Here is a 21,323-nt window from a genome sequence, read left to right as displayed (position 1 = left end):
CGATTTGGATGCCTTTAATTTCCTTTTGTTGTCTGATTGCGAGGCTAGGACCTCTAGTACTATGTTGAATAGCAGTGGTGATAACGGACATCCCTGCCGTGTTCCTGACCTTAGCGGAAAAGCTTTCAGTTTTTCTCCATTGAGAATGATATTTGCGGTGGGTTTTTCATAGATGGCTTTGATGATATTGAGGTATGTGCCCTCTATCCCTACACTTTGAAGAGTTTTGATCAGGAAGGGATGCTGTACTTTGTCAAATGCTTTTTCAGCATCTATTGAGAATATCATATGGTTCTTGTTCTTTCTTTTATTGATGTGTTGTATCACATTGACTGATTTGCGGATGTTGAACCAACCTTGCAGCCCTGGAATAAATCCCACTTGGTCGTGGTGAATAATCCTTTTAATGTACTGTTGAATCCTATTGGCTAGTATTTTGTTGGGTATTTTCGCATCTGTGTTCATCAAGGATATTGGTCTATAGCTCTCTTTTTTGATGGGATCCTTGTCTGGTTTTGGGATAAAGGTGATGCTGGCCTCATAAAATGAGTTTGGAAGTTTTCCTTCCATTTCTATTTTTTGGAACAGTTTCAGGAAAATAGGAATTAGTTCTTCTTTAAATGTTTGGTAGAATTCCCCCGGGAAGCCGTCTGGCCCTGGGCTTTTGTTTGTTTGGAGATTTTTAATGACTGTTTCAATCTCCTTACTGGTTATGGGTCTGTTCAGACTTTCTATTTCTTCCTGGTTCAGTTGTGGTAGTTTATATGTTTCTAGGAATGCATCCATTTCTTCCAGATTGTCAAATTTATTGGCATAGAGTTGCTCATAGTATGTTCTTATAATAGTTTGTATTTCTTTGGTGTTAGTTGTGATCTCTCCTCTTTCATTTATGATTTTATTTATTTGGGTCCTTTCTCTTTTCTTTTTGATAAGTCGAGCCAGGGGTTTATCAATTTTATTAATTCTTTCAAAGAACCAGCTCCTAGTTTCATTGATTTGTTCTATTGTTTTTTTGGTTTCTATTTCATTGATTTCTGCTCTGATCTTTATGATTTCTCTTCTCCTGCTGGGCTTAGGGTTTCTTTCTTGTTCTTTCTCCAGCTCCTTTAGGTGTAGGGTTAGGTTGTGTATTTAAGACCTTTCTTGTTTCTTGAGAAAGGCTTGTACCGCTATATATTTTCCTCTCAGGACTGCCTTTGTTGTGTGCCACAGATTTTGAACTGTTGTATTTTCATTATCATTTGTTTCCATGATTTTTTTCAATTCTTCTTTAATTTCCCGGTTGACCCATTCATTCTTTAGAAGGATGCTGTTTAGTCTCCATGTATTTGGGTTCTTTCCAAAATTCCTTTTGTGGTTGAGTTCTAGCTTTAGAGCATTGTGGTCTGAAAATATGCAGGGAATGATCCCAATCTTTTGATACCGGTTGAGTCCTGATTTAGGACCGAGGATGTGATCTATTCTGGAGAATGTTCCATGTGCCCTAGAGAAGAATGTGTATTCTGTTGCTTTGGGATGAAATGTTCTGAATATATCTGTGATGTACATCTGGGCCAGTGTGTCATTTAAGCCCTTTATTTCCTTGCTGATCTTTTGCTTGGATGATCTGTCCATTTCAGTGAGGGGAGTGGTAAAGTCCCCTACTATTATTGTATTATTGTTGATGTGTTTCTTTGATTTTATTATTAATTGGTTTATATAGTTGGCTGCTCCCACGTTGGGGGCATAGATATTTAAAATTGTTAGATCTTCTTGTTGGACAGACCCTTTGAGTATGATATAGTGTCCTTCCTCATCTCTTATTATAGTCTTTGGCTTAAAATCTAATAGATCTTATATAAAGATTGCCACTCCTGCTTTCTTCTGATGTCCATTAGCATGGTAAATTCTTTTCCATCCCCTCATTTTAAATCTGGAGGTGTCTTCGGACTTAAAATGAGTTTCTTGGAGGCAACATATAGATGGGTTTTGTTTTTTTATCCATTCTGATACCCTGTGTCTTTTGACAGGGGCATTTAGCCCATTAACATTCAGGGTAACTATTGAGAGATATGAATTTAGTGCCATTGTATTGCCTGTAAGGTGACTGTTACTGTATATGGTCTCTGTTCCTTTCTGATCTGCTACTTTTAGGCTCTCTCTTTGCTTAGAGGACCCCTTTCAATATTTCCTGTAGAGCTGGTTTGGTGTTTGCAAATTCTTTCAGTTTTTGTTTGTCCTGGAAGCTTTTAATCTCTCCTTCTATTTTCAATGGTAGCCTAGCTGGATATAGTATTCTTGGCTGCATGTTTTTCTCAGTTAGTGCTCTGAAAATATCATGCCAGCTCTTTCTGGCCTGCCAGGTCTCTGTGGATAAGTCAGCTGCCAGTCTAATATTTTAACATTGTACGTTACAGACTTCTTTTCCTGGCTGCTTTCAGGATTTTCTCTTTGTCACTGAGACTTGTAAATTTTACTATTAGGTGACGGGGTGTGGGCCTATTCTTATTGATTTTGAGGGGCATTCTCTGAACCTCCTGAATTTTGATGCTCGTTCCCTTTGCCATATTGGGGAAATTCTCCCCAATAATTCTCTCCAGTATACCTTCTGCTCCCCTCTCTCTTTCTTCTTCTTCTGGAATCCCAATTATTCTAATGTTGTTTCGTCGTATGGTGTCACTTATCTCTTGAATTCTCCCCTCGTGGTCCAGTAGCTGTTTGTCCCTCTTTTGCTCAGCGTCTTTATTCTCTATCATTTGGTCTTCTATATCACTAATTCTTTCTTCTGCCTCATTAATCTAGCAGTGAGAGCCTCCATTTTTGATTGCACCTCATTAATAGCTTTTTTGATTTCAACTTGGTTAGATTTTAGTTCTTTTATTTCTCCAGAAAGGGCTTTTATATCTCTCGAGAGGGTTTCTCTAATATATTCCATGCCTTTTTCGAGCCCGGCTAGAACCTTGAGAATTGTCATTCTGAACTCTAGATCTGACATATTACCAATGTTTGTATTGATTAGGTCCCTAGCCTTCGGTACTGCCTCTTGTTCTTTTTTTTGTGTTGAATTTTTCCGTCTTGTCATTTTGTCCAGATAAGAGTATATGAAGGAGCAAGTAAAATACAAAAAGGGTGGCAACAACCCAGGAAAACATGCTTTAACCAAATTAGAAGAGATCCCAAATCCTGAGGGGGGAGAAAGGGGATAAAACGAGGTTCAAAAAGGAAGAAAGAAAAAAAAAGAAAAAAGAAAAAAAAAAGGAAAGAAAAGAATTAAAAAAAAAGAAAACAAATAAGAAAAATATAAAAAAGAAAAAATATATATATTAGATAAAATAGTTAAAAAACGTTAAAAAAGAGAAAGGTAAAAGTTAAAAAAAAATTTAACCAGAAGGCGAGAAAAAAAACAAAAAATGAAAATGAAAAAAATTAAATTAACTGCAAGACTAAAAAAAATCACAGGGAAAAAGCCATGAGTTCCGTGCTTTGCTTTCTCCTCCTCTGGAATTCTGCTGCTCTCCTTGGTATTGAAACCGCACTCCTTGGTAGGTGAACTTGGTCTCGGCTGGATTTCTTGTTGATCTTCTGGGGGAGGGGCCTGTTGTAGTGATTCTCAAGTGTCTTTGCCCCAGGCGGAATTGCACCGCCCTTATCAGGGGCCGGGGTGAGTAATTCGCTCGGGTTTGCTTTCAGGAGCTTTTGTTCCCTGAGCGCTTTCCGTAGAGTTCCGGAGGACGGGAATACAAATGGCGGCCTCCTGGTCTCCGGCTGGAGGAGCCGAGAGCCCAGGGCCCCACTCCTCAGTGCGCCCCCAGAGAACAGCGCCCAGTTACTCCCGTCTGCCTGACCTCCGGCCGCGCTCCGATCTCACCGAGCCTGCGACCGGTTCAAGGTAACACCGAGCTGTGAGCTTACTGTCGGCTCTGTCTCTGTAGCCGGCTTTCCCGTTCCAATACCCGCAAGCTCTGCGACACTCAGACACCCCTGATCCTTCTGTGACCCTGCGGGACCTGAGGCCACGCTGACCCCGCGTGGGCTTCGCCCCGGTTTAGCCTCTGGAGCGAAGTCCCTCAGCGGAACAGACTTTTAAAAGTCCCGATTTTGTGCGCTGTTGCTCCACCGCTTGCCAGGAGCCGGCCCCTCCCCCCGGGGTCTGTCTTCCCGTCGCTTTGGATTCACTTCTCCAACGGTCCTACCTTTCAGAAAGTGGTTGTTTTTCTGTTTCCAGAATTGCTGTTCTTCTTCTCTTCGATCTGCCGATGGATTTTCAGGTGTTTGCGATCTTTAGATAAGCTATCTAGCTGATCTCCTGCTAGCTGAAGCAGTCTCAGCCTGCTACTTCTCCGCCATCTTGACTCCCCCCCCCATCTATTTTAAGACAGTCTTTTATAGCCACATGTAGTCAGGTTTTATTTTATAATCTAACCTGAAAATTTTTTCTTTTATGAGTGTTTAATTAATTAATTAATTAGTTTTTCCTTTATTTATTTTCAGCATAATAGTATCATTATTTTTTCACCACACTGGGTGTTTAACTTATTTAAATTTATTCAAGTTACTGTTACATTAGTTCTTTCACTTTATTTTATATTTTTCATGTTTTATACTTTTGTTATTTTTTTCTCTACTTTTGCTTTCTATTGGATTGTTAGAGTTTTCTTCTGCATGCTAGAAGCAATACTTTCCATTTTTTATGGTGATTGCCTTTATCCTAAAAGTCCTACTCATGTTTATTTACTCTTATTGATTAATTGAATTTATTAATATCTATATATTCCCTGTAACAAGACAAGCCCTGTAGTAAACTCTCTAATCCCTCAGTTCCCTTCCAAAACCTATCATATGACCAAAATTTTGGTCTAGGTTTTTATAGATATACTTTATATTTTGCTTTTTAGGTGGGATTTCTATGACAACTATAAATTTTATCAAGGCATTTTATTACATTTATTTCCCATATCACTTGAAAAAAATTCCTGATTATTTTCTCTTTTTTATTTGCTTAATCTCCCCCAAAGTGTTCTCAACATGGGCCTTTGTATGTAAAACCATCTAAGGCCCTATGTCTTATGTTTGGTTACCCAGAAGAAGCCAGGGATTTATTATGAAAATATTTACTAAATAGAGCTGGTAGAGTGGAAAACAGAAGAGAAAAAGGATGAAGCATATCAGGGACTTATAGTATCTTTGTACTATCTGTAGCTCATTTTAGGAGCTTGTGTATGTTAGTAGGACATTCAGAGAGCTTCTCACTTTTTACTTATCAGTTCTGTTTATCATGTTATCATCAATATCTTGTGCCAATGATATGCTCTATGGAATGTATAGATAATCAGGATGTCTTTGGACTATGCAATGACAGAAGAGAGGTGATTAAACATACCCCTGGGTGATACAAAAAATGTGTAGTGGTTCATTTCCGGTGTGTGAGAACTGCTTTTGATACCTTCTTGTCAGGTATCCACTAGATCAATGCTCCATACCACATACTAGAGGCCATGTTGATCCATAAAAATACCACACACACACACAAACACACATACACAAAGCTGAAAAAGCAAAAAAGCTGAAATTGGGACTAGTACTTAATTAAATTATGGAGTACGCTGTCATCTGCCTTGCTCCGTCTGATTCTCTTATGGCCAGACTGGGGGCTTAGGTGGATTCTTAATGGGTAACACCATCCCTGTAGTTTTTTGTCTTTAAGGTTGACTCTAAATTCTGTCATTCCACCAGGAATACAATATTATTCTTTATTTCCCATCTTACCTGGTGTAGGGTGTTGTATTGTGGTCTCTGTTACCAGAGTCCACTTAGATCTTGAATTAAGTTGTCCTCAAAAAATCCTGATTCCCTTTTCTTTAATGCAAAGTTATTTGATAAATGACCCTAGGTCACTTTGGGGAAGGGTCGTGAATTGCTTTGGTATTTTAGGGTCTTTTCTTAGGGAGATAGGACCTCTTCACTGATGAGCTCTTTCTTAAGAGCTGGCTCAGCGTGGAATGTAGGTGAGAGAGGCTGTTTTCCATCGGGCCAGGTGATGCCCTTCTTCCGCTAGTCCATTCTAGATCTCTTTTGAATTTGTGTGTCATCTGTCTGTGTGTCTGTTTGTGTCTGTCTGTCTGCCTACCTACCTGCCAACCTGTCCACCTGTCCATCTGGTACATATCCATCATGTTGAAAACCTCCTTTGTTACTGCTAGCTGGTTTGCTGTTAGGAACCCGGTCTTCTGGTCCTCCCGATCGTTCTCTCTGGGTCAGCGCCCGGGATGCCTCTCTGCCACGGCGCCAGTGACGGTGACCACCTGCATCTGGCGTCCGACAACCGAGCGCCGCCAGCGGCCTCTGCACTTCGGGATTCCTGGCCGCCTCGGGGGTCCTAGAGAGCCCGTGGCGTGTCCGGCGAGCGGCCTCGGCCTGCGGAGGAGGCCGCTCGGCGCCAGCGCGTCTTTCTCCCCGCAGCACTCCTTCTCACGCAGCTACAGAAATGTCCGCAGCCCCTTCCAGTCTGATTCGACGGAGGGACAGAGGTCGCAGAGGCAGAGAGAGGGGAGCAGGCTCCCCGCTGAGCAGAGAGCCCGGTGCGGGGCTCGACCTGCGACCCTGACACCCTGACCTGAGCCAAGGCAGAGGCTGAGCCCGCTGAGCCTGCACTGGAGGTTCTCAAGTCTCCGGAATCGACGCGGAGCATCTTCCCTTCTCAGGACTCCGCTGCTTCCCGGGGCTCGGCCGGACGTTCTAGCGCCTGGAACGCCACGGAAGGAAGACGTGTTTCCTTGTCACGCGTCCAGCAGCGGCCGGGCCGAGCGTCCAGCTGCGGGGCCGAGCGTCCAGCTGCGGGGCCGCGACGTCCAGCAGCGGCCGAGCCGAGCGTCCAGCTGCGGGGCCGCGACGTCCAGCTGCGGGGCCGCGAAGTCCTGGAGCCCAGGCGGTGCCGCGTCCGCAGACTGACCCCGCGTCAGCCCCGGCCGGCCTGGCCCCGAGTCCCTGAAGCCCCGGCTGCCCCGCTTCCCCCGTCGCACCGCAGCACCTGCGGCCGCGCTGCCGGACCGTCCCCCGAGCGTCCGCGGCAGCTCCCGGAGCGGGCTGCGGGCGTCCGTCCGCGTCGTCGGGGCCGGCGCGAGGCGAGGCCGTCCGCGGGGGCAGCGCTCTCCGGCCCCTGCCGCGCTCGGGCTCCTGCGGGGCCTCAGGCCCCCACGGCCGTCGCTGTGCGGAGACCGACGGATCGGCTTCCGACGGCTGCACGGGGCGCCCAGCGGCCCCTTCGAGGTCGCGCGGCGTCACAGCCGGGTTCCGGCAGCGCCCGGGGCTCCGTCCGTGGCGCGTCTGCCTCGGGCTCAGGGGTGACCCCGCCCGGTGCCGCCCCGCGGGCCTCCCGCTGCCCCAGGGCCCGGCTGCTCCCTCTCCCATCCCCTGCTCGGGCTCTTTCTCTGCCAAGTGAATAAGTAAAATGTTTAAAAAGAATAACTTAATTTTTGTTTTTCTTTTTTACTGACTTTAAATTGACACTTAAAAATAGGGGCGCTTGGGTGCCTCAGTCGTTAAGCATCTGTCTTGGGCTCAGGTCATGATCCCAGGGTTCTGGGGTCGAGCCCCACATGGGGCGCCCTGCTCAGCGGGGAGCCTGCTTCCCTCCCCTTCTCTCCCTGCGTGTGTTCCCGCTGCCGCTGTGTCTCTGTCCAATAAATAAATACAATCTTTGGGGAAAAAATGGATTCTAAATATTATTCAGTGAGATTGAAAACATTCTCAAAAATATTTGAAGTGAAAATTTACCTCAACCAGGCTTAGAACATTTAGTTATTGACCTGGATATGAGTTTGGATTCTTAATTTAAAAATACGGAGTATTTTCCTACTACCAGTTAGCACTTTCCACTGAATGTTTCCTCACCAACTGAAAATGAGGCTTACTCAGAACAGGGAAGCCGATCCGTTGAATAACTTATTGTTCACATTTGGCCCTTAACTACAGAGATGTAAAGTTAATAATATGCTTGCCAGGAAAGTTATAAATCAAAAATAAAAAAAAAAATTCTGGCGGTGAGGACACAACTGGAACATTTTGAAGTAAGAGGAGTAGTTAATCATCCAGCCGTGCTCTGGGTCAATAAATCAGAATGTAAGAAAGAAACAAATGACTGATATTCCCCATCATCGTGGTTTTAGTGTTCTGAGTTGACAGAATGATGTTGGTAAAATCAGGAGAAAAATTACAGGTAGAAGCAAAGTAGTCTCTTTGTTTAGGGCATATCTGAACACGCTTTGCAGGTTTGAAACCTTTACAACACTCTACACCCTTCTTCAACAGTCCTGTGGCTGTTTCCTAATTGATTACCTAAAGACTACATAGTTCGAAAGCTTTGTGATTGGTGGTGATTAGTAGCTTTGTGAAGACTCAAGATAGTAAATTTGTGATCTGTGGCCTTGAAATCATTGTCTTCTCATCTGCCTGTGTTCTATGCCTCCTGGCCTGTGTAAGAAAATTGACAAATGCCCTAAAGACACGATCCAGTACACAATTATCCAGCTTATGTTATACAATCATATATATTTTATTTTTCTCATCTGAATTTTATATTTATAGGTATGAAATTGAACTTTATTAATAAGCATTGTATTTTGAGTAAGTTATTCCTGATCTATGAAATTATATTATTATTTACATTTTATGAATTTTTTAAAAAGATTTTATTTATTTGAGAGAGAGAGAGAGAAAGAGAGTGCAAATGGGGGATGGGGAGGGGCAGCGGGAGGGGGACAGGCCGACTCCACGCTGCGTGTGGGTCTCCTGTGGGCTCGATCCCATGACCCCGGGATCATGAGCAGAGCCAGAACCACCGAGGTGGGCGCTCAGCTGACTGAGCCACACACATGCCCCAAATTTTATGACTATTTCAATAGGTTTCTTAAAATGGACTTAGGGCCATTTAGAAATTTTTTCTTCAACTTTTGAGTCTAGCTCCAACTTTTATTTTATTATGAATCTATTAATAAATGAATTAGTTGCTTAGTCAAAAAATATAGTGAGTACGATATTTCTCAGGCAATAAATTTGGATGTGTAATGTAACTGTGTATTTTTTTTTGTAATTCAACCTAAACTTTATTTTGAACTTCCAGTCGATCTGGAGGCAAAAATTTCATTTAATAGTTTTGCAATATACTTAGTGGATTTACCTCCTTTCTGCCTGTCCTCTTTAAAAGAGAAGATGTTTCACTCACTCATTTAACTTAAGGCTCTCCGTACTTCTTGAACTCCCAAGTGTGCGTGAAATCACCTCTGTCCTCTCATGCCATTGTTATTTGGAGCCTGAGAGCAGGCTTCCCCACAAGGCAACAGATGAGGAACACAGAATAAGCTTATAGTCCTCAAATATACTAGAAATTCTATTTATACCTACTCAGAGTGGGGCTAATAGAAAGTGGAGTCCCTGCTAATACACTCACATAGGCTTCTTACGCTATTATTTTTTATTTTTTTTTAAGTTTCTTCTTAGGGTCATCTGGGTGGCTCAGCGGGGAGCCTCCTTCTCCCCCCGCTCATGCTCTCTCTTTCTCTCTCTCAAATAAGTAAATAAAATCTTGAAAAAAATAGTTTTTCTTAAATGGGAAAGCTAATTTCTTCATCACCTTACACTGGTTAAAGCATGTATTTTTATGCTGCACATTGTAGATTTTCTGACTTTTTGTTGTTTGTGGGCTTTAAAACTTAATTTTAAAGTAATTAACTAAGAATTGCTTTCTATCGTTTGTTCTTCCTGCATTTCTGCTGGAACAACCCTGTTCTGAGGCTAAGAACAGAATTCCTTCACTGCTCCCCAGTTTGAGGAGGAAGTGCGTGTGTATGAGTGTTGGGCGCGGTGGGAGTAGGTGCAGGTTGGGAGGCGCCACATTGGTAAGTGATTCACATGATCATCTCACCACACAAATACTGATTTGCTTCTGTTAACAGGTCAGGTTCTGGTTTGGGTATAATGAAGGAAGTGAGAAGATATATTCCTGTTTTCAGGGTACTTGAAGTTAGTGAAGGGAACAAAGAACAAAGAACAAATTTACTGTGCATAAGAGAAGTAGAGAAAGAAGGGAAAACATGGGTTCTGGTAATGAATCTAAAGTTGGTCCTAAAAGTTGGATAAAATTTACATAAGATGGCAAAATGGTTAAAGACATTTAAGATGAGGGAAACAATGTGGGCTAAAATACGGAAGCAGAAATGAGTACGATAAGCATTAGGGAAGCAATGAAAGGACTGTTTTTGTTTGTTTTTTGGAAAAGAGATTGAGTGCTCGGAATTAGGTGAAAATATGTTAGGTTGAAATAACTTACATGCAAAATTTTCAGATTTGTAGAAGAATGCGTGCTTCCTGCAACAGATAACAGATTATGCAGAGGCGTCATAAAGGCTTTGCGGAGGAAAGGGATGACAGAAACCTGGATGAGCCGGAGGCTGAAGGAGGCTGTCGTGATCCATCTGTGGGATGAAAACTGCTCTGAGAAGAGTCAAATAATGCACGACTGCAATGAGAATGACAGGTGAGAGAGATCAGAAAAACAGAGTGGATAGCACACTGATATGGCAACCTACTTTTTATTTTATTATTTTATTTTTTTTAAAACTTTTTTAAAGTTTTTTGTTGGGGTTTTTGTTTTTGGTTTTGTTTTTTTGGCCACTTACTTTTAAAACCTCATGTTGTATTTTTCCTTTTCCTTCCGTTATTCAGGTAAATATCTGTTACCGGACTCACTGTCTCGGGGGAGGGGTGGGAGATGTGACGAGGTGGAAGCAGCAAACCTGGCTTTTGTTTCAGAAACCAAAACGTCTTAGAGAGGAAGGATTTGTGAAATTGGTAAAATAAAGTCATGTGAATGTAAAGGAAAGTGTCTTGGCTGGGTGTTTGCAGGGAGAATTTCTTGAGACTAGAAAGAACAGACTGGGCAGAGAAGAGAAAGCCGAGGAAGTCATGATATTCTAGAGATCTGAGGGTTCCATTCTGCTTCCTGGCAGTGGCCTTGAGGGGATGGGGTTTGATGAAATGCTATCAAGGAAGTAACTCCATGGGACTTTTAGCAGATGGGGAATGGGAACCTTTGTGGACACATTCCTGTGTTTCAAGAATGGTAAGGAAGCTGTACCTTAGGATCATAATCCTTTTTGGCTTTCTCAGTGGTAACTTTTGCATGAGAAGTGACTTCAGGACCATATTAGTTTCTTCTTTCCCCTAGTCCTTAACCCTACAAAATCCTTTACTCTTCTTAAACCCCAACACAACCGTGGAGAATTGGGGGAACCTTAAAAGAGTCTCAAGTTGAACTTTCCAGCTTGCTTTATAGACTCATAATACCAACAGTGGAGTAATAGGAAATAAGTTTGCATTTACTGCATATTTGAATTTTCTATAATAGTGACAGGTTTATTTTTTATCTTATATGAATGCAAACCATTTCTTAGGATTAATTTACTAAAAGTTAAAACATTTTTTGAAAATACTTCTGGTCATATATATTTTTTCTTATATTTACTCTTTTAACAAAGAACATTATAAACTCCTAATGGGAGTTATTCCCTAGCAATACAAAAACAATAACACATAGGCCCTAGCCTCAAAAAGCTTAGTCTAGGGACGCCTGGGTGGCTCAGTTGGTTAAGCGTGTGCCTTTGGCTCAGGTCATGATCTGATGGTCAAGGCCTGCATCGTGCTCCTTGCTCAGAAAAGAGTCTGTTTCTCTCTCTCCCACTGCCTGCCACTCGCCCTCTCCCTGCCTCCCCCCATGCTGTCTATCTTATATAAAAAATAAAAAATCTTAAAAAAAAAAAAAGCTTAGTCTAGTGAGAAAGAAGACATGAAACACATGATTCTAACAGCCTGTTTCAAATTCATTGTGGAACAATTTAGATTATAAATCAATAAATCATAAATAAAATTTTTATATATCCTATTATATATGCTAAACTATATATTAAATCCGATGGTTATATGAGGAGGGAATGGTTTATTTATAAAAATACAATATTCATTAAGAATTTACTGGGTAAGAATTTAATACAGCCACTGCTCTTGGCAGGAGGAAGCATAGAAAGAAGGGATGGATACTAAGACAACTGTAAAAATCTTCCTAGCTTGGAGGAATTTGACATTTAATTTTGAAGGTGTTGCATGAACATAATGTAAACCATGAAAGCAGGAGAGTTTAGGGAATAGTAAGTTCGGTGTTTAAACAACAATCGGTGGAAATCGTAGGCACTCAGAATGGCTACATGCTGGAAGGGAAAGAGGTGAAAAAGACAAAGGGAAGACAAGAGACAAATGACAGAAGGTAGACAAATGTTGAAGGTATAATTGTGTGAATCACCCTATAAATAAGACATTAGTGAAATATGTCATCAAGGAACCATCTGAAACACTGAGGACTCTCCACTAAGCTCTAGAAAATGCTCCTATCCAAAGCCTTGAAGGAAAATCTCAGGAAGAAGGAAAATGAACTGCTCAGAGGAGTCACGGAAGACCATGTGAGGGGACAGGGCAAGGCCGTTCACAGAAGAGGAAAGTCTGCAGTCAAGTGCCGGCTGCTACTCAGGAGTGGTTGCAAAGAGTCAGAGCTGAGACAGGCCAACCCAAGAGATGGATCTTCCCATGGTTTGGAAACTGGAGTTCTCATAATTTTCTTTTCTTTCTTTTCTCCCTCTTTCTGCCATGTCCCTTCCCAATTATTTCTTGCATGTAGTTTCCTCAGGGTCTCATTTTTAAATTTTGATTACTTTATTTTCACCAAACATGATCAATTTTTAAATAAATAATACTTGCACATGGCAACAAATTAAAGTTAAAAAGTTATACAGATGGTGGAAGAGTAGGAGGCGGTGGAGTAGGAGGGCCGTAGAACCGCCTCGTCCCGCGCACACAGCTACAGAACTATCAAGTCATCCCCGGTACTCCGGAAGTCCACCTGAAGACGGGTGAAACAAACTCCACAACTAGTGGTAGAGAAGAGGCCACATTAAAGAAGGTAAGAAGCGTGGAAATGCAGTACGGGAGAGAAATGGATCACGCCAGTATGGTGGGGTTGGAACTGTGGTTGCCAGAAAGGGCACGAGACACACTAATGCAGCACAGCGCAGCGCAGGAGGAAAACGAATCCCCATAGCAACTGGCTTGGGAAGTGAGGGGCCGAAGCTTTGGGAGTTCTTGCAACCAAAGGCCTTAACTGCTGGAGTTCTAAAGGTCAGCAGCCTGGCTTAGGAAGAGCTGGGGGACACTGCAGTGCTCTTGGAGAGAAGGAAAGCAAACAATCTGTGGACATACAGCATGGAAACAGTGGTCATCTGAGGTGTGCCTAACCTAAGGGAGGTTATTTGCTCATCTCAGAACATGTCCCAGAGAGCAACCTTCCTGGAGGGACCCCGCTAAGGACAAAGGAACTGGTAGGCACCATTTCCTCCTTCACCCTCAGCTTAAACACAGAGCCACCTTTGGGAACCAGCACAGTTCCCACATTGGGTACCTACCTTGCTTACATCAAGCCCTGCCCCTCTGCTCCAGTGGAACCATCCTTCCCAGTCTACACTTCTGTCCCAGCATGGCTGGGCCCCTCCCTGACTACACAGGTCCAAACCCCTGCCCACACTGCATTTCCTGACCTGAGAGTTTTGAGGGCCTTCATTCCAGAGGCCAGTGTAAACATAAGCAGACCAGAGCACACATAGTTAAAACTTGCCACAGACAAGGGACCAAACATTGCCACAACAGGCAAAAAGAGCCTGTGTAGAGACTGAATGATAAAATGTCTGGAACACAGTAGCAGAGCATGTGAAGCACACATTGGAGACACTTCCTGAAGCAACAGGCCCTGGGGATCAGGGGACACTATATGGTGGGGCACTAAAGACCTCTTCTTCATAAGGCCATTTTCCCCAAGAATAGAAGATATAGCTGACTTTCCTAACACAGAGAAGCAGGCACAGAGCCATAGAAAAATGAGAAGATGGGGGAATTTGTCACAAATAAATGAACAGGACAAGACCATGGCAAGAGACCTAAGTGAAACAGATATAATTAACACACATGATGAGAATTTAAAGTAATGATCATAAAGATACTAGACTTGAGAAAGGAGTAGAAGACATCAGTGAGACCCTTATCAGAGGTAAGGAATAACAGAGCAGAGACAAAGGGCTCAATACACGAAATAAGAAACATGCTTGTCAGAATGAACAGAAGGTTGCAAGCAGAAGAACGAATTAATGGGGCGCCTGGGTGGCTCAGTGGGTTAAGCCTCTGCCTTGGGCTCGGGTCATGATCCCGGGGTCCTGGGATTGAGCCCCGCATTGGGCTCTCTGCTCAGTGGAGAACCTGCTTCCTCTTCTCTCTCTGCCTGCCTCTCTGCCTGCTTGTGATCTGTCTGTCAAATAAATAAATAAAAATCTTAAAAAAAAAAAAAGAAGAACGAATTAATGACCTAAAAGATGGAGTAATGGAAAGTAATCAAGCTGAACAAAAGAGAGAGAAAAGAGTTATGCAGAATGAGACTAGGCTTCAGGAACTCGGTGTTTCTATCAAACATAGTAGCATTCATATTATAGGAGTACCAAAAGAGGAGAAGAGGGCAAAGGGAGGAGAAATATTAGCTGCACACTTTCCTAATCTGGGAAAGAAAACACATATCCAGATCCAGAAGGCACAGAGGATGCCCCCAACAATCAACAAAAAGTAAATCTGCGTCAAGGCATACTGTAATTAAACTGTCAAAATATAGCAATAAATAAAAAAATTTAAAAGCAGCAAGAAAAAAGAAGACAGTAATACACAAGGGATACCCTATAAAGCTGTATCAGTAGAATTTCAATGAAATTTTCCAAGACAGAAGGGAGAGGCCTGATATATTCAAAGTGCTGAACAGAAGAAATCTACAGCCAAGAATACTCTCTCCAGCCGGGTTATCATTTAGAACAGAAGGAGAGATAAAGACAAACAAAAACTAATCGAGTTTATGACTAGTAAATGAGCTCTGCTAGAAATATTATAGGGGATTCGACGAGCAGAAAGGAGAGATGAGGAGTGACAGTATGAAGGCAGGACACACAAAAGCAGTCGAAATGAATATTTTTATAAATAAGTCAAGGGACTCACAAAATAAAAGGCAGTAAAATCAGAACTTAAAAAACTTAAAATATGGGGGGAGAGAAGTAAAGAATGGGTTCAAACTGAATCAACCATCAGTGTCACGTAGATTGCTATAGGCAGAAGATGCTATATACAAGCCAAACGGTCACCACAAGTCAAACACCACTAATAAATATGCAAAGAAAAAAGCAAAGAAATGCAAATATATCACCAGAGAAAACCAGCAAACCACAGAAAGGGAGAAAGACAAGACTCTTCAGAAACAATCTTCAGAATCTTCAGAAAAAGTACAAAAGTAATAAAATGACAATAAATACATATCTGTTAATAATCTATTTGAATAAAAATAGACTAAATGCTCTAATCATAAAATATAGGATGACAGAGGGGCTAAAAAACAAGACCCATCTATAGCTGCCTACAAGAAACTCATTTTAGACCTCAGGACTCCTGCAGATTGAAAATGAGGGGATGGAGAAACGTTTATCACGCAAGGGTATGTCAAGAGAAAGCTGGGGCAGCAGCAGGTACATCAGACAAGATAAAGTTTTAAAAGTAACAATAGACAAAGAAAAACACTATGTAATCATTAAGGGGCCAATCCAACAAGAAGATAAAGCAGTTGTAAATGCATTCAACAATGGAGCACCCAAGTACATGGAATACTTAATAATAAACGTAAAGGAACTACTTGGCAGTGATGCAGTGGTAGTAGGGGCCTTTAACACCGCACTTACATCAATGGACAGACAGATCATCCAGAAAATGAATAAGGAAACTGGCTTTGAATGACACACTGGACCAGATGGACTTAACAGATGTATTCAGAACATTCCATCCTAAAACATCAGAATACAAATTCTTTCAAGTGCCCATGGAACACTCGCTGGAAGAGATCACGTAATAGGCCACAAAACAAGTCTCAACAAACTAAAAAAGATCAAAGTCATACCATGCTTACTGGGGGGGAAGTGGGGTGGGGATGGTTAAATAAGTGGTGGATGTTAAGGAGGCACTTGTGATGAGCACTGGGTGTTTTTTGTAAGTGATGAATCACTAAATTCTACACCTGAAACTAATATTATACTGTATGCTAACTAACTGGAATTTAAATAAAAACTTGGGGGGGAAAAACCTTCAAAAAACCCAAAGTCATACCATGCATCTTTTCTGACCCTAATGAAACTTGAAGTTCACCACAAGAAACAATCTGGAAAGAGCACACATACATGGAAGTTAAATAACATGCTACCAAACAATGAAAGGTCAACCAAGAAAGGAAAAAGGAAATAAAAAAAATCATGGAGACAAATGAAAATGAAAATGCAAAAGTTCAAAATCTTTGAAATACAGCAAAAGCAGTTCTAAGAGGGAAGTTTATAGTCATATAGGTCTATCTCAAGAAGCAAAGCAAAGCAAAACAAAACAAAACAAAACAAAAAAACGCAAGTAAATAGCCTAACCTTACACCTAAATAAGCTAGAAAAAGAACAACAAACAAAACCTAAAATCAGCAGAATGAAAGAAATAATAAAGATTGGAGTAGAAATAAATGATACAGAAACTAAAAACAAAAACAAAAACAAAAAACAATAGAACACATCAATGAAACCAGACTCTGGTTTCTTGAAAAAAAATCAATAAAACTGGTAAACCTCTAGCCAGAATTATCAAGGAAAAAAAGAGAAAGGACTCAAATAAAACCACAAATGAGAGCAGAGAAATAACAACCAACACCACGAACAATTATAAGAGAATATTATGAAAAACTGTAGGCCAACAAATTGGACAACCTAGAAGTGCCAAAGTTCCTAGAAACCTGTAAACTACCAAACCTGAAACAGGAAGGAACAGAAAATTCAAACAGAGTGATAACCAATAAAGAAATTGAATCAGCAATTAACAACTCCCAACAAACTGAAGTCCAGGACCAGACAGCTTCACAGGTGAATTCCATCAAACATTTAAGGAGTTATTATTTATTCTTCTCAAACTATTCCAAAAAATAGAACAGGAAGGAAAATTTCCAAATTCATTCTATCAGGCCAGCATTACCTTGATACCAAAACGAGAAAAGAACCCTACAGGGTTCCTGCGTGGTGCAGTGGGTTGAGTCCCTGCCTTCAGCTCAGGTCATGATCTCAGGGTCCTGGGATCAGCCCCGCATCGGGCTCTCTGCTCAGCAGGGAGCCTGCTTCCCCCTCTCTCTCTGCCTGCATCTCTGCCTACTTGTGGTCTCTGTTTGTCAAATAAATGAATAAAATCTTTTTTAAAAAAAACACCACAAAAAAGGAGATCTACAGACTAGTATCTCTGATGGACATAGATGAAAAAATCCTCAACAAAATACTAGTAAACCAAATCCAAAAATACATTAAAAAAATCATTCACCATGATCAAGGGAGACTTATTCCCAGGTTGCAAATGTGATTCAATATTTGTAAATCAATCAGTGTGATATATCACATCAATGAGAGAAAGGTTAAAAAATATATGATCATTTCAACAGATGCAGAAAAAGCATTTGATAAAGAATAACATCCATTCCTGATAAAAAGCCTCAACAACATAGGTTTAGAGGGAACAAATGTCAACATAATAAAGGCTGTATATGAAAAACCCACAGCTGACATCATCCTAAATCACCAGCTCTCAGTTTTTTCCCTAAGGTCAAGAGCAAAAGAAGGATGCCCACTCTCACAACTTTTATTCAACATAGTATCAGAAGTCTTAGCCACAGCAATCAAACAACAAAAAAGAAATAAAAGGCATCCAGATTGGCAAGGAAGAAATTAAAGTTCTACTACTTACTGAAGACATGATATATATAGAAAACCTGAGAGATCCCATCAAAAAACTGCTAGAACAGATCAATGAATTCAGTAAAGTCCCAGGATGCAAAATCAAGTTAGAGAAATCTGTTGTATCTCCATACATCAATGATGAAGCAGCAGAAAGAGAAATTCAGAAAACAATTCCATTTACAACTGCATCAAAAATAACAAGATACCTATGAATAAACCTAACCAAAGAGGTGAAAGACCTGTATTCTGAAAATTATAAAACACTGATGAAAGAAACTGAAGATAATACAAAGAAATGGAAAGACATTCCGTGCTCATTAATTGGCAGAACAAATATTGTTAAAATGTCTGTACTACCCAAAGCAATCTACATATTTAATGCAATCCCTAGCAAAATACTAACAGCATTTTTCACAGAACTTAGAGCAAACAATCCTAAATTTTATATGGAACCATAAAACACCCTGAATAGCCAAAGCAATCCTGAAAAACAAGAGCTAATCTGGAGAGATCACAATTCCAAACCTCCAGTTATATTACAAAACTGTACTGATCAAAACAGTATGGTACCAGCACAAAAACAGATGCATAGATCAGCAGACCAGAATAGAAAACCCAGAAATGAACCCATAACTATATGGTCAATTAATCTTCAACAAAGGAGAGAATATCCAGTAGGGAAAAGCCAGGCGATTCAAAAAATGGTGTTGGGAAGACTGGACTGCAACATGCAAAAAAGTGAGACTGGATCACTTTCTTACAACATACACACAACAAAATTCAGAACTGATTAAAGATCTAAATGTGAAACCTGAAACTATAAAAATCCTAGAAGAGAACATAGGCAGTAACTTCTCTGACATTGGCCATAGCAATATTTTTCTAGGTATGTCTCCTGAGACAAGGGAAACAGAAGCAAATACATATTATTGGGACTACATCAAAATACAAAGCTTCTGCACAGCAAAAAACTATCACCAAAACTAAATGGCAACCTACTGAATGGGATAAGATATTTGCAAATGAAGAATCTGATAAAGGGTTAGTATCCAAAATATATAAAGAACTTCTATAACTCACCACCTGAAAAACAAATGAGCCAATTAAAAAAAATGGGCGGAAGATGTGAGTGATATTTTTCTAAAGAAGTCATCTAGATAGCCGACAGACACATGAAAAGATATTCACTCGCACTCATCATCAGGGAAATGCAAATCAAAAGCACAATGAAGTATCACCTCACACTTGTCAGAATGGCTGAAACCAACAACATAAGAAACAACAGATGTTAGCGAGGCTATGGAGAAAAAGGAACCCGTTGCAGTGTTGGTGGGATGCAAACTGGTATAGCCATTGTGGAAAACAGTTTGGAGGATCCTCAAAAAGTTAAAAATAGAACTACCCTAGGATTCAGCAACAACACTACTGGGTAGTTACCCAAAGAATACAAAAACAAGCCAAAGGATATGTGAAACCTGACGCCTTTAGTGGCATTAGCTACATTAGCCAAGATATGAAAGGAGCCCAAGTATCCACTGATTGATGAATGAATAAAGATATATCTTCATATATACATATGTTCATATGTACATTCATACACACACACACAGACACACACACACACACACTAGAATATTATTCAGCCATAAAACAATGAAATGTTGCTGTTTGCAACAACATGGGTGGAGCTGAAGAGTATAAGCCCAAGTAAAATGTCAGAGAAAGACAAATATGATGTGATTTCATTAATATGTGGACTTTAAAAAACAAAACAAAAGAGCAAAGGGAGACAAAGAGAGAGACACAGCAAGAAACACACTCTTACCTATTTAAAAAAGCTGGTGGTTACGGAGCAAAGATAGTGGGCGATGGGTGAAATCAGTGATGGGGAGAGAAGAGTGCATTTCTTGTGATGAGCACTCAGTCCTGTACAGAACTGCTGGCTCTCTATATTTACACCTAAAACTACTGTCACATTGAATGCTAACTTGAATTAAAATAAAAACTTTTAGGAAAGAAAGTTATACAAAGCATAATAAAAAATGTGAAGTTACATAGAATATACTGTGTTAATATTTACATATATATGCATATTGGCCTAGTTCTTCATCTTATTTTTTCTCATAACAATTATTTTGAGGATTTTGTATTATCATATATAAAAAGATGCCCAGTTATTTTAAGGATTGAATATTATTTCTTATAGTGTAAAATATTCCATCAATCCCCTGTTGATAGATGCTTAGGTAATTTCTCGGTTCCCAGTCTCATAAACCTGCTGCAATGAATATCCTTATGTATACTTCTTGCGAACACATATGAAAATCTTTGGGTAATTTTCTAGGAATTCAGTTGCTGGTTTGAAAGGTGTGACTTGATCATTTTTAACATAGGGCCTTAATGTGTTACTTAGGTAACATGTAGAGGACATGTAGAATTTAGTGTTGTTTTTCTATTTGTTAGCCAGATAGAAATCTCCAGATAGTGAATGAGGTTCCCAGAGCCAAAACCTCTGCTGAGAAAATCTCACAAGTAGTGTGTAGCAAGCAGGGAAACTCATCAGTGTGGATGTGGCAGAAGGGCCAGGACTCTTATTCTGATATTAACCAGGATTTTAATTTTGTAAGTTTTGAACCATTACAGAAAGTCCTTTGTTTGAAATGTTTCAAAGCCAGGAAAAAAAAAAAAAAAGCATCATGTAGTTCAGAAGGTAGAGAAATTAGAAACATCTGGTAAGTTTGGTTGCCCACATGGCTTGTGCTGACATGGAGATGTAATAACCAGGCGGTTGACTAGTCCAGTCTAATTTGGGTGAATAATATTTTCTCAGCAGTCTCCTGGCCACAGACTATCCCAAAGCAGTGGGAACATGCTGTAAAGTGCCTTGATGCCCAGAACAATTACACTCTGGAAACATTCTCTTGGCTGGCTGACTGTGACCTATGACCACGGCTCAGTTCATTCCACAAACAGAGTTAGTCACAGAGCACATGTGAAATAACACTCTTTGTAGCACTTTCTTGTGTTAACTTTCTAAGGGCGTGATGCCATGATGGGTTCTCACACCTTGGGATGCTAGTTATTACCTTACAATAGCAGGTTGGAAAATAATGCAACACTTCGCTTTATATAATTATACAAATAGCATTTTCCCTTCTTTGAACTATCTTATATATGAATGAGGTGGGTATAAGAGTCTGACTTCAGTTTTAACGTATTTTTATTATCTTAAGGTCATGTAAATAGCATATAAGTAACTTACTGATATTCAGTTCAGCCCTGTGCTTATGGATCTTTCTGATCCCTTTTGGATCCCTTTCTGATCTCATGAGAGAAAATTAATTACTTCACTTTCATGTAATTCATATGGATTTCAAACATGATCCAGTTGATTTACTTGTTACCTTGCATTTTAATTTATCT

Source organism: Mustela erminea, chromosome 8, assembly GCF_009829155.1.
Source record: "Mustela erminea isolate mMusErm1 chromosome 8, mMusErm1.Pri, whole genome shotgun sequence".
NCBI classification, from domain to species: Eukaryota; Metazoa; Chordata; class Mammalia; order Carnivora; family Mustelidae; genus Mustela; species Mustela erminea.
This window is presented reverse-complemented; position numbering follows the sequence as displayed.